Source organism: Cynocephalus volans, chromosome X (genome assembly GCF_027409185.1).
Source record: "Cynocephalus volans isolate mCynVol1 chromosome X, mCynVol1.pri, whole genome shotgun sequence".
NCBI lineage: Eukaryota > Metazoa > Chordata > Mammalia > Dermoptera > Cynocephalidae > Cynocephalus > Cynocephalus volans.
In genome coordinates, this window is record NC_084478.1 from 43491564 (window position 1) to 43507334 (window position 15771).

The 15771-nt window shown below is 35.5% G+C and overlaps 1 protein-coding gene across 2 annotated transcripts in view; it reads right to left on the reverse strand.

Annotated features, from left to right (window-relative positions):
• Positions 1-15771, reverse strand: part of DMD (dystrophin) — a 2107999-nt gene that overhangs the window by 1523159 nt on the left and 569069 nt on the right. The window lies entirely within an intron of this gene.

The window sequence follows — 15771 nt, forward strand, 5'->3', positions numbered from 1 at the left end:
CAACAATTAAGAGGAAAAAAAAAAGTTTATCTACAACCCAAGAAACCAATAAATACAGAAGATAAACAGTAAATCAGAAAGAAAGGAACAAAAGACACTTAAGATATCCAAACAAAAATCAATAAAATGCTAGGAGTAAATCAACACATTTCAATAACAACTCTTAATGTAAAAGGATTAAATTCCCCCATCAAAAGACACAGACTGGCTGACTGGATTAAAAAGAAGGATCCAACTATATGCTGCCTTCAGGAGACCAACCTCATCTATAAAGACTCATAGACTAAGAATGAAAGGATGGAAAAAGATTTACCATGCAAACAGAAATGGAAAATGAGCTGGAGTTGCTATTCTTATATCTGATAAAATAGACTTTAAACTAAAAACCATAAAAAGAGATAATGAATGCCACTACATAATGATAAAAGGATTGATCCATCAAGAAGACATAACAATCATAAATATATACACACCCAATGTTGGAGCAGCCAGATTTATAATGCAAACACTATTAGATCTAAAGAAGGAAACAGCCACTAATACCATAATAGCAGGGGACCTGAACACCACGCTATCAATATTGCACAGATCATCTAGGCAAAAGTTCAGCAGAGAAACACAAGATCTAAACAACACTCTATACCAATTGGACTTGGCAGATATCTACAGAACAGTCCATCCAACAACCTCAGATTATTCACTCTTTTCATCAGCACATGGATCATTCCCCAAGACAGATTACATGTTAGGTCACAAATCAAGTCTCAACAAATTCAAAAAAATTGGAATTATCCCATGTATTTTTTCAGAACACTATGGATTAAAATTAGAAATCGATAACAAACGAAATACTGGAAACCATACAAACACATGGAAATTAAACAGCATTCTACTTAATGAAATATGGGTCCAAGAAGAAATCAAACAGAAAATCAAAAAATTTATTGAAACTAATGAAAATAATGATACATCATACAAAAACCTGTGGGATAGTGCAAAAGCAGTACTAAGAGGGAAATTTATCATATTAAATGCTTACTTCATAAGAATGGAAAGATGGCAAGTGAATGACCTAATATTTCACCTTAAAGAACTGGAAAAACAAGAACAATCCAAACCCAAAGTTAGCAGATGGAAATAAATCATTAAGATCAGGGCAGCACTTAATGAAGTTGAAACCCCACAAATGATAGAAAATATCAATGGATCAAAAAGTTGGTTTTCTGAAAAGATAAATAAAATTGACAAACCATTAGCTCAGCTAACTAAAAAAAGAAGAGAGAAGACCCAAATAAAAAAATCAGTAACAAAAAAGGTAATATTACCACTGAAACCTCTGAAATACAAGGAATCATTAGAGACTATTATAAAACAACTATATGCCAACAAATTTGAAAATCTAGAGGAAATGGATAAATTTCTGGTCACAAAGAAACTACCCAAACTAAGCCAAGACAATGTAGAAAATCTGAGCAGACCAATACCAATAAAAGAGATTGAAGCAGTTATCAGAAGGCTCCCAACAAGGAAAAGCCCAGAACCAGATGGATTCACAGCAGAATTCTACAAAACATTCAAAGAAGAATTGACACCAATTCTCTACACACTATTCCAAAAGAATTAAACAGAGGCAAGTCTCCCAAACTCATTCTCTGAAGCACACATTACCCTGATACCAAAACCAGTTAAAGATACAACTAAAAAAGAAAACTACAGGCCAATATCCTTGATGAATACAGACACAAAAATCCTAAATAAAATACTAGCTAACAGAACACAGCAACAAATACAGAACATTATACACCATAATCAAGTGGGATTCAACCCAGGGATGCAAGGTTGGTTCAACATACACAAATCAATAAATGTGATACACCATATTAATAAAATCAAACATAAGGACAATATGGTCATCTCTATAGATGCTGAAAAAGCATTTGATAAAATTCAACATTCATTCATGACAAAGACCCTCTATAAGTTAGGTATAGATGGAAACTACCTCAACATAATTAAAGCCATATATGACAAACCCACTGCCAATATCATCCTGAATGGGGAAAGCTGAAAGCTTTTCCTTTAAGAACAGGAACTAGACAAGGATGCTCACTCTTACCACTCCTATTCAACATAGTGTTAGAACTATTAGGCAGAGCAATCAGAAAAGAGAAGGAAATAAAGGGCATCCAGATTGGAAAAGATGAAATCAAACTGTCCCTGTTTGCAGATGACATGATCCTACATATCTAACAGCCTAAAGCCTCTGCAAAAAAAACTCTTGGAGTTGGTAAATTATTTCAGCAAAGTTGCAGGACACAAAATCAATACACAAAAATGAGTAGCATTTCTGTTCTCCAATAGTGAACATGCAGAAAAAGAAATCAAGAAAGCTTGCCTATTTACAATAGCCACCAAAATAATAAAATACTTAGAAATAGAGTTTATGAAGGATGTGAAAAATCTCTATAAGAGGAGCTACAAAGCACTGCTGAGAGTAATTATGGAGGACACAAGAAGATGGAAAGATATCCCATGCTCTTGGATTGGAAGAATCAACATTGTGTAAATGTCCATACTACCAAAAGTGATATACAAATTCAATACAATTCCCATTAAAATTCTAATGGTATTTGTCTCAGAAATGGAAAAAACTTTTCAGATATTTATATGGAATAACAAAAGACCACACATAGCCAAAGCAATGCTGAGCAAATAAAATAAAGCTGGAGGCATAACACTATCTGACTTTAAACTATACTACAAAGCTAAAATAACCAAAACAGCATGGTACTGGCATGAAAACAGACACACTGATCAATGCAATAGAATAGAGAATCCAGAAATCAACCCACACACCTAAAACCATCTGATCTTTGACAAAGGCATGAAGCCTATATACTGGGGAAGAGACTGCCTCTCCACAAATGGTGCTGGGATAACTGGATATCCATATGCAGGAGAATGAAACTAGCCCCATACCTCTCACCATATACTAAAATCAACTCAAAATTATTAAAGAATTAAATATACACCCTGAAATAATAAAATTTCTTAAAGAAAACATAGGAGAAATACTTCAGGAAGTAGGACTGGGCGTAGACTTCCTGAATACAACCCCTTAAGTATGGGCAACCAAAGGAAAAATAAACAGATGGGATTATATCAAACTAAAAAGCTTCTGCACAGCAAAAGAAACAATTAACAGAGTTAAAAGAAAACCAACAGAGTGGGAGAAAATATTTGCAAAATATACACCTGACAAAGGGTTAATATCCAGAATATACAAGGAACTGAAACAACTTTACAACAAAAAAACAAGCAACCCAATTAAAAAATGGGCAAAAGAGCTAAGTAGGCAGTTCTCAAAGAAGATATATGAATGGCCAACAGACATATGAAAAAATGCTCAACATCACTCAGCATTTGGGAAATGCAAATCAAAACCACACTGAGATATCATCTCACCCCAGTTAGGATGGCTAATATCCAAAAGACTGCAAATGATAAATGCTCGCAATGTTGCTGAGAAAAAGGAACTTTCACGCATTGTTGGTGGAACTGCAAAATGGTGCAGCCTCAATGGAAAATGGTAGGAGGTTCATTAAACGATTGCGTATAGATCTACCGTATGACCCAGCTATCCCACTGCTGGGAATATACCCAGATGAATGGAAATCATCAAGTCGAAGGTATACCTGTTCTCCAATGTTAATTGCAGCACTATTTACAATAGCTAAGAGTTGGAACCAGCCAAATGTCCATCATCAGATGAGTGGATAAGGAAACTGTGGTATATCTACACAATGGAATATTACTCTGCTCTAAAAAAGAATGAAATACTGCCATTTGCAATGACATGGATGGACCTAGAGAGAATTATATTAAGTGAAATAAGTCAGGCACAGAAAGAGAAATATCACATGTTCTCACTTATTTGTGGGAGCTAAAAATAAATAAATACATACACAAATAAACTGGGTGGTGGGAGGGAAGTAGACACAAGAATTACAATTCCTTGACGTTGATACGACAAGCAAACAGATATGAGGTTGTTGGGAGGGTGAGGGGCGAGGGAGGAGGGAGGGAGTTTTCTGTAATGGGCCACAATAATCAACCACATTGTATATTGACAAAATAAAATAAAATTTTAAAAATGAATAAATAAAATAATTGCTAATTCTTATTAGGCCATCAATTGTCAATACTCATATATTTTCCTATTATATATTATGTATTACATATTCTTGCACCGGAAACATCACCAGCACCATTTTTGGAGCTTCTAAGAAAGCATTTTAAATATTTCTCCCACCTTAATTAAAGACAGAAGAATAGGGATAGAAAATATTTAATTTTAAGTCTACAAAGAAGGAGTATGGATTTATATCATTTTGTAATTATTTCCACTAGATCAGTGCTTCTTAAGCGTTCTTAGGCATCAAATGGATTTTGTTAAAATGCAGATTCTGATTCTGTAGATAAGAGTGAGGACCGGGATTTCACATTTTTAGCAAGTTCTCAGGTGAGGCTGATGCTGCTGGCTCTTGGACCACCTTGATCTGCAAGAAATGGTCACTTTAACATTATTGAAAGGAGTGAAAAAAACTGACTTTACCAAACCGCAATATAAAATCTCAAATATGAGTCTGAGATCATGCATCTTCAAAACATTTACTGCAAAAATTCAATTCAAAGATTGAAACTACCTGAAGAATTCAATTCAGTTGTTCATTCATTCATTCACATATTCACATGGGCAATTTGTTAGTCACTTCACTTGGGAGAAAACAAGCCACCCATATGCTATTTCATTTCAAGACTGGAACAACATTTGAAAACAAAAAGATGAGTCAGATTTGTTAGACATATTTTTCTCTCTAGTGAAAGTGTTGATGGTGATTCACAATTATTTCCTATGTTATGGCTTATGTTTTTACCCAGACACTGTTCATATCTCTCCCCCTGCTGATATGAACCAGAACTTTACTTCACTTGGCCTAACTGACTTGCTTTTGTTTATTTCTGTTACCATTACAAAGGTTTAGCTTCCCCTTGCATGTCCTAACCACAATTATCACAGAAGTTGATGGAACTTGCTGTGCTTATCTTTATGCTTCCTTGTAGAAATGTCAGTAAATCTCTTTTCCTCTCTGCAGGTTGCATTTTTCAATCAAATTAATTAGTTTATTCATAGACAAGAAAGTCCTCTGTTGTCCCTATTCTAGTTGTCCTCTTGTACTTCCACAGTTGGAAGTTTTGTCTTTTTCTTCTCTCTTTCTCACCTCCCAACACCCCAAGGGTATTCCTCAGCATAAAACAAAACAAAACATATCAACAATCATTTAGCTTACTCTTTCTGAGGTTTCTAACTCAAATATGTCAACAGACATTGTCTTGTTTTAATTATTTTATTTTAATTATGACATTAGTAGCACTTAGTTCTCTCATTTCAATCTCATAAACATTGTTAAAGATTTGTAGTTGACCAATATCAGAAGCATAGTGGTCCCAAAAGAGTTTGTGGCTAGAGACATCTTAACAAACATCTTTATTGCATTAGCTTTCCCTTCATCACCAATTCACATCCATGAAAGTACCAGAATTGAAGAAAGAAATTAGGAAGGAAAGAATCAAATGAGAGTGGGTCTAAAAAGGGAGGAGGGAAGAAGGGAGAAGCAGCAGTATGTTTATTTTTTACTGACATTCCTTTGTAAGCATATTTTTAAATGTTTAAATTGAGAAAAAATAACAACTTCAAATGTAATTTCAATGTAATTTTTAGGGGTAAAGGAGCAATCAAGATTGCTCATGCTTCCTTACCCTCACAGAAAAGATGTACTCAAATATCCTTTGGGCGTGGGGGAATAAAAGTGAGGTAATTAGAAAAGGCTGGGGGAAAAAAAAAAGTAAAATATTTGCCTCAAATATATGTGAGTCAAAGTGATATAGTATGGTTAAAAATAATTAACCCATGGCCAGAGATCTCTATTATAATGATCATTTTTTTTTACATTTTACAATACTTTCGTATTTAAAAACTCCTTTTTATACTCTGTCTCAGCCAATATCTTTGAGAGGTGTGTCACAAACATGGAACTGTTGCTGTTTTATAAATCAGTAAACTGAGGATGATAGAAGGGAAGTATATTGTTCCACTTAAAATAAATAAGTGGTTGGAAAAGTGAGACCTTATCCCCTAGGTAAATTAGAGTAGTTTATAAGTAAGGTAGAATGAGAGCATATTGTTACCTCTATATTTTTTAAATTTCTTGTTTTGTTTGATCATTGTGAAACAGTATAAACAATATTTCCTAGATGCAACTTGTATAAAGTTAGCATCTGCTTGCACAAGCCCATGTCTATTTTCAAAGCAAAAAACATTTTTTTATTTTAACTTATTAATATACATTATAGTTTATTTTCATGTCCCTTTACCTGTTCTTCTTTCCCCACTCCCTCTCTCCCCTCCCCCCATCCCACTACATCATATCTGTTCACTTGTCTTAACAAAAAGCAAACAAACAAACAAACAAACAAAAAAAAAAACATTTTGACTGTTAATAAAGCAAAAAAAAAAAAAGGAAAGGGGACTATAAATACAGAAGAAATGGTGTATAAATTAACTACTTGGCTAAGATAGTAGAGTATACTCTTAACATAACTACTACCTAGACTAAGACACTAGCATCCCTTACCTCGGCTATTGCACAAGCCTAATATCTTTCTCTCCTTTTTCCAGTGTCCTTACTGATCAATTTTCTTGACTTGGATTTCCCCTACTTAAAACCTTGGCTCTTTCTTGCATTTAGTCTAAAACTAAAAGCCCTTATCTTTTGCCCTGACACTGTCATGTGTAATTAGACTCCTACCTATATTTCAACGCCATCTCATATCTCAGCTTTATAGCCTTCCCTCCTGAAACTCTCCAGTCCTGCTGGCCTTTTGGTTCCTCCAATAAGCCAAAAGGTCCGTACTTCAGGGTCTTTTCGTTGGTTGTTTCCACTGCCTGCAATAATTCTCCTCTTGACCTGCAAATGGTGGTTCCTTTTTGTCATTCAAATCACAAACTAAATGATACCAAACTTGAAAGGACTTCCTGGATCTCAAAGTCTAAAGCAGCTCCTCAACCACTCTCTATCACATTCCCTTTTAATCTCTACAGAAAGTACCTTCCTTTGTGATCTGATATTTTTATTGTCTTCTCTGTTCATTGGCTGTCAGTCTCCCTAGAATATAAGTTTCATGAGATGTGGGACCTTACCTCTTATGACCATTACTGTGTCCCCAGTGCCTTGAACTTTATCTAATAATTCGAGGCACTCCATTAATATCTGTTGGTATTTATAAAGAAAGATATACATATATACCAATCAATCAAATGAATATATCAAATATAATTTGTTGCTAGTAAATATGTTGGCAGATAATACCCATAATTGCTAAATGTAAATGTTCATGGATTTTAGTTATAAGCATATCTGAATTCCCAATAATTTTTTTACTTTTGTTATATCAACTAAAGAATTTTAGCATGTTTTGGTTATACCTAATATGCCTAGACAAATATTAATGATCATTCCTCTCATCACTAAACCTAGGCTTAGGCAGGGATGATGGCTTATGACAGGGTCGAGCTACACCCTCTTTGGGAGAGAGAGAGATGAGAAGTATAGACTAATCCATTTTTGTTTACTAGCAATTTACAACTGCAAACTAATGATATGTTTGGAAACAATAGATAATGCTTAGAATTAAAGCTAATCATCAATATGACCATGATAATAGAAATTAAAGAGATTACAATTTATTTAAAGAATTAAATAAAACCTAGAATTATTATTTTTTAAATATTGACAACATCATCTAGTCATTATGAGTTTTTTGTTTCCTACCCAAAAATCTGTCAAAAATCAGGTCCAGCAAAGTTTGCATAATGGCTTACCTCATTCAGAATTTAATAGGTTTATGCATTAATATACACAAAGTTAGTGAAAGTAGTTTGGAAGGCTCACTGTTATTATAAACTCTCATATTTATGAATTTGTTTTACTTAAATAATACAATGTACATGTGTATTTCAAGAAAGTATCCAGAAAATTCTATGTGCTACAAGTGTTTCCATAATAGGGTATCATTTTATAAACTGTATTAAGATGTTTTAGCAAATCTTAACAAGCTAACAGGCTGCCCTTCACTTATTGATAATCATTCTAAAAGCTTTAATACAAATCAAAGTCCCCAAATATTCCCTAAGAACAAACTAATTTTCTATGTCAATCTTAGCCAAGCAGCAACATTGCCATTTTAGGATTCCCATCCTCCAGTGGGATAGGGGTGAGAAGATTACACACACAGACACATCTATGTGCTGTTGTGTGTTTGTGTGTGTTTGTGTGTGTGTGTGTGTGTGTGTTTGTGTGTGTGTGTGTGTGTGTGTGTGTGTGTGAGAGTGTCCACTGTCATCTGTCACATAATAGTGGATATCTTTTTAACAATGGAAGTTTTTGGAATAAATCCTACTTAAGAACCACACGGCTCCAGGTGGCCGTCCCCCCTCCTTTGGACCCAGAGGGGAGCGCCAGACAACCCACACCATGACCAACACCAAGGTGAGCCCACTAGCGGCAGAACTGCAAAGTTAGAGGCAGCCCTTGTCCCCTCCTTTGGACCCAGAGAGGAGCACCAGCCTGTCTCCACCCACAAGCACTGAGGTGAGCTCAGCAGGAGCAGAATCGTGCAGTTAGAGGTGGCCCCTTCCCCCTCCTTGGACCCGGAAGGGAGCACCAGCCCATGGTGTCTGACCCGCCAAGGTGTGCCTAGCGTGGCACTAGGGTCTCATTCTACCACTACAGATTGTGGAACAGGAAACAAGGTGGTTTAACATTACCTCCACCACACCTACTGTCAAGCAAAGAAAATTCACCACCACAGTAGCAACCAGGGCCACTCCACAGCCAACCTCAGTGTAACAGAAGAAGCAAACCCTCTACCAAATGACAAAACATCAAGGAAAAATGCTAGAAGTACAAAAATAATAATAATAATAATAAAACCACCAAGAAGAAATGACACCATCAAAAGAATACAGTAATGCCCCAAAGTCAGACTCCATGGCACAGGGAAGCCTTGAAATGTCTGAAAAAGAATTCTGAGCAATGATCTTAAGAAAACTTGAAGAAGTGAAGGAAGACTCAAATACAGGACACAATGAAACAAGAAAAAAATATCTAGAATATGAAGGAGGAAATCTACAAAGAGATTAATACCTTAAAAAAGAATATAGCAGAACTTCTAGAAATGAAAGATTCACTCAATGAAATAAAAAAAATACAACAGAGAGCTTGAGCAGCAGAGTAGATGTATTAGTCCATTTTGCGTTGCTATAACAGAAATACCTGAGACTGGGTAATTTATACAGAACAGAGGTTTATTTGGCTTACGATTCTGGGACAGTTGCATCTGGCACGAGCCTCAGGCTGCTTCTACTCATGGCGGAAAATGGCAGGTAGCCAGTGGGTACAAGCAGATCACATGGCGACAGGAAGCAAGAGAGAGAAAGAAGGTGCCAGGGTCTTTTTAAGCAACGAGTGCTCATGGGAACTAATCGAGTGAGAACTCATTCATTAATCCCCCCTACCCCAGGGAGAGCATTAATCCATTCATGAGGGATCTGCCCCCATGACTCAATCAGTTTCCAACACTGCCACATTGGAGATCAAATTTCCACATGAGTTTTGGAGGGGACAACACATCCAAACTCCATCAGTAGAGCAAGCAGAAGAAAGAATTTCAGAGCTTGAAGATGGTCTTTTTGAAATAAATCAGGCAGACAAAAAAAAAAGGAAAAAAAGAATTAAAAATAAAAAAGAAAATCTAAGAGAGATAGCAGACAAACTCAAGTGCTCTAACATCTGAATTGTGGGTATTCCTGAAGGGGAGGAGCAAGGAAAAGGTATCGAAAACCTACTCAAGGAAATAGTAACAGAAGACTTCCCAGGTGTAGGGTGAGATACAGACCTTCAGATCCAGGAAGCTCAAAGGTCTCCAAAGAGATTCAATATAAAAAAATCCTCCCCAAGACACATTATAGTTAATTTTGCAAAGCTCAAGACAAAGCAAGAATTCTACAAGCATCAAGAGAAAAGCATCAGGTCACTTATAGGAGAACTCCCATCAAACCAACAGCAGACTTCTCAACCAAAACCCTACAGGCCAGAAGAAAGTGGAACAATATATTCAAAATACTAAAAGAAAAAAACTGCCAGCCAAGAATTCTTTAGCCATCAAGGCTCTCCTTCAGAAATGAGGGAAAAATAGTGTATTTCTCAGATGAACAAAAGTTGTGGGAGTTCACCACCACACGAACAGCCCTGCAAGAAATTCTCAAGGCAGTCATTCATCTGGAATCTGAATAATGGTGATTACTATCACATATACACAAGAAAGAGCAAAATTCACTGTTAAAACACAAATGCCAGCAAGAAAGAGAAAGAAGCTAAACCATTCTGCCTTAAAACCCCAACTCACATCGAAGACGAGACATAAAAGGGGAAATAATGATCAAAAGATATTTAAACCAGCTAAACAAGAAGCAATTAAATGACAGGAATTAAGCAACATCTGTCAATCACTACTCTAAATACAAGTGGACTAAACTCCCCATTCAAAAGACACCAAGTGCCTGATTGGATTAAAAAGCTAGACCCAAGTATATGCTGTATTCAAGAGATCCACCTCACTGGTAGAGACACACACACACTAAAAGTGAAGGGATGGAAAAAGATATACAATGCAAACAGAAACCAAAAATGAAGAGGAGTAGCTATTCTTATATCAGACAAAATAGACCTTGAACCATAAACATAAATAAAAGACAAAGAAGGCCACTATACAGTGATAAAGGGATCTATCCAACTAGAAGAAATAACAATCATAGACATGCATGCACCCGACACTGGAGCACCCAGATATATAAAGCAAACACTTTTAGACCTAAAGAAAGAAATAGGACCTAATACATTAATAGTGGGTGATCTGAATGCCCCTCTCTGATTGTGGGACATATCTTCCAGGCAACAAGTCAACAAAGAGACAGATGATTTAATCTACACCATAGACCGACTAGACATGACAGACATACACAGAACATTTCACCCAACAACTAAAGAATACACTTTCTTCTCATCAGCTCATGGTACATTCTCCAGGATAGACCACATATAAGGTCACAAATATAGTCTCAGAAAATTTTAAAAAACTGAAGTCATTCCAACTATCTTTTCAGACCACAATGGATTAAAACTGAAGATAAACAATAAGCAAAACTCTGGAAGTTATACAAATACATGGAAACTAAGTAATAGGCTCCTGAATGACCTATGGGTCCAAAAAGAAATTAAACAGGAAATCAAAAAATTTCTAGAAACTAATGAAAATAAAGATACATCATAACAAAACCTGTGTGATACTGCAATAGCTGTATTAAGAGGTAATTTATTACAATAAAAGCTTATATCAAAAGAATGGAAGACTTCAAATAAATGAACTAATACTATGCCTCAAAGAACTTGAAAAACAGTAACAATCCAAACCTAAAAGTAGTAGACAGAAAGAAACAATTAAGTTCAGAGCACAACTAAATCAAATAGAGATCCAAAAAACAATAAAAAAGATCAACAAAACAAAAAGGTGGTTTTTTGAGATAATAAAGTAAATAGACCAACCATTAGCTAGGTTAACAAAAAAAAAAAAAAAAAGAGAGAGAGAGAAGACCCAAATAACAAAAACGAGAAATGAAAAGGGAGACATTACAACCAATACCAAGGAAATACAAAGAATCTTTAGAGACTATTATAAACAACTGTATGATGACAAATATGAAAATCTGGAAGATATGGATAAGTTTCTAGACACATACAAACTACCAAGACTGAACCAAGAAGAGATAGGAAACCTGAACCAACCAATAACAAACAAGGAGACTGAAGTGATAATGAGCAATCTTCCAACAAAGAAAAGTCTGGGTCTGGATGATTTTACAGGTGAATTCTATCAAACTTTTAAAGAGGAGTTAATACCAATTCTCGTCAAACTATTCCAAACAATTGAAACTAACAATACTCTCCAAACTCATTCTATGAGGCCACCATAACTCTGATATCAAAACTAGATAAAAACACAACAAAAAAAGAAAATTATAGGCCAATATCCTTGATGAATCTAGATGCTAAAATACTCAACAAACTATTAGCAATCAGAATACAACAACTTATTAAAAAATATACACTATGATCAAGTGGGATTCATCCCACGGATGCAGGGTGGGTCAACATATGAAAGTCAATAAATGTGATACATCACATCAACAAATTCAAGGACAAAGTCCGTATGATTATCTCAATAGATGCTGAAAATGCATTTGACAAAATTCAACATCCCTTCATGAAAATGACTCTCAAAAAATTAGGTATAGAATGAAAATATCTCAACACAATAAAAACCATTTATGACAAGCCCACCACCAGTATCATTCTGAATGGGGAAAAAGTGAAGGCCTTTCCCTTCAGAACAGGAACAAGACAAGGACGCCCACTCTCACCATTTCTATTTAATATAGTACTAGAAGTACTAGACAGACAAATCAGGCAAGAGAAAGAAATAAATGGAATTCAGATTGGAAAAGATGAAGTCAAACTGTCTATATTTGCAGATGACGTTACTTTATATAGGAAAACCTAAAGACTCTATCAAAAGCTCCTAAAGCTGGTTAATAATTTCAGTAATGTTGCAGGATACAAAACAAATGCCCCCAAATCAGTAGCATTTATATACTCAAATAATGAATCAACAGAAAGAGAAATAAAGAAAGTAAGCCCATTTACAACTGTCACCAAAAAAATAAGATACCTAGGGATCAATTTAACCAAGGAGGTGAAAGAGCTCTACAATGAGAACTACAAACCACTTCTGAAAAAATTAAAGAAGACACAAAAAGATGAAAAGATATTATATGTTTTGGATTGGAAGAAAAACCATTGTGAAAAAGCCCATACTACCCAAAGCGATCTACAGATTCAATGCAATCCCCATCAAAATACCAATGACATTCTTCACAGAAATGGAAAAAACAATCTTACCTTTCACATGAAAAAACAAAAGACCCCGAATAACCAAAGCAATCCTGAGCAAAAATAATAAAGGCAGAAGAATAACACTACCTGACTTCAAATTATACTACAAGCTATTGTAACCAAAACAGCATGGTACTGGTACAAAAATAGACATTCAGTCCAGTGAAGTAGTATTGAGAACACAGAAATCACCCCTCAGGCTTATAGCCATCAGATATTGGACAAAGGCAAGAAAAATCTACATTGGGGAAAAGACTGCCTCTTCAAAAATGGTGCTGGGAAAACTAGATATACATATGCAGAGAATGAAACTAGATATGCATCTCTCACTATACACTAAGATCAACTCAAAATGGATTAAAGACTTAAGTATAAGACCTAAATCTATAAAATTTCTATGGGAAAATATAGGTGAAACACTTCAGCAATTATGTCTGGGCATAGGCTTTATGAACATGAGTCCGAAAGCACAAGCAGCAGAAGAAAAAAATAAACCAATGGGACTATATAAAACTAAAAAGCTTCTGCACAGCAAAGGAAACAATCAACAGAATGAAAAGACAACCTACAGAGTCGGAGAAAATTTTCACTAACTATGCATCCGACAAGGGATTAATATCCAGAATATACATAGAACTCAAGCAATTGTACAGTAAAAGAAAACAAATAACCCAATCAAAAAATGAGTAAAGGAGCTGAATAGACACATTTTAAAGGAAGACTTACAAATGGCAACAGACATGAAAAAATGCTCAACATCACTAGTCATCAGGGAAATGGAAATTAAAACTACACTGAGATACCACCTCACCCCAGTTTGACTGGCTAAAATAAAAAAGAAGGTGAATAACAAATGCTGGTGAGGGTGTGCAGAGAATGGAACACTCCTACACTGTTGGTGGGACTGTAAATTAGTACAATCACTATGGAAAACAGTATGGAGGTTTTCCAAACAACTACAGGTAGATCTTCCATGCGATCCAGCAATCCCTCTTCTGGGTATATACCCTGAAGAATGGAAATCATCATGTCGAAAGGATACCTGCACTCCTGTGTTTATTGCAGCTTTGTTTACAATAGCCACGATATGGAACCAACCTAAAAGTCCATCGATGGATGACTGGATAAGGAAACTGTGGTATATATACACCATGGAATACTATTCTGCCATATAAAAGCATGAAATACTCCCATTTGCAACTACATGGATGAAATTGGAGATACTTTTCCTGTGTGAAAGAAGCAAAGCACAGAGGGATATATACTGCATATGCTCACTCACATGTGGGAGCTAAGAGAGAAAGAATATAGGAAAGAAAGACCACAGTAGTGCATTAGTCTTACAGAGTGAGAGAACATTCCTAGTGCTACACAGTGGAGTGGGGGTGGGGAGGGAGGGGAGAGGGAGATTGGGGGATAATTGGCTGGGGGACACAGGGTACAAAAGTAATTTCTGGTCATGGGTATGCTCCCAGTATGAATCTGGTCCTCACATCATTGGCACGACGGGTGACAGTTAGCTTTGTATCCCATGAATATTCATAATAAATAAAAGAAAAAAATCCTATTTGAAATGTTATAATATCAGATAACATACTTTGCATTTTAATTTTAGACTGAATTCACATTTTCTTGTAACTTAGTCTCAAACTGCAATTAATTAATTGATTAGTATGAATAATTAATGCCAAATTCTTAGTCCTATTGAAAAAAAGGAGTGAGGAAACAATGGAAGGTTTGAACCTCCAGAAGAGGATGGAAAAATAGAGTGCACAAAAGGGAAGACAGCAACGCTGCTATGGGAAAGGTTGTAGAACAGGATGCTGAATTTGAAAAACCTTTCTAATTTTGTCTGAAGTTGCTTTAATTAAGTTGTACTGATCAGTGCAAATAGAAGTTCTAACTTGAAGAATGCTGGCATATAACCACAAGCAGGTGGCTCTGTATTTTATGATTTATGATGATAAATGGGTGGGGTAAATTAGTTGACCTGTGGGCACTGGGGGAGGAGGAGAGGACGCAGACTCAACAGTTATAATATGACCCTTATAACTCTCACCTCCAGGGTTAGCTGCAATCATCAGTATGATCACAGCAGGGAAAAAATGTCAATGTGCATAGACTAGTATTTCCTAGCCTTGAATACAGATATAGTTGTGAACATTCTATCTCATATTATGCCTTATTTATTCTATCAAAAAAAATGAGCTTAAAAATGTGTTTCCCCCTCCTTATTGTCAACTATAATTTAGTAGTGGAATAGCAATCCTCCCAGCATATCTAATGAGTTTCTTTGGTCCTATTTTAAAGCTTTTAATCTTCATAAATAATAAGCTAAGTAAACTTAAGGTGCTTGGACAGTTTCTTTAGCTTAATGTATTCAAATCCACAGTTGGCACTTCATTTCTTTTCATTTAAAAATAAATCTATCTTGTCTTGATAGGCTGTACATGAACACACACACCTAACAATATAAATCAAAGCAATGCATTCAGAATGATGAGATCTGCTTGTCGCCTTTATAAGAGATATGCCATTTTCAGAAAGGTCTCAAAAACTCTTTTTTGACTAAGTCAATATATATTGTTAAAATAATTCACAGTCACACCATTCTTTAATACAAATTTCCAAACACAGTTGA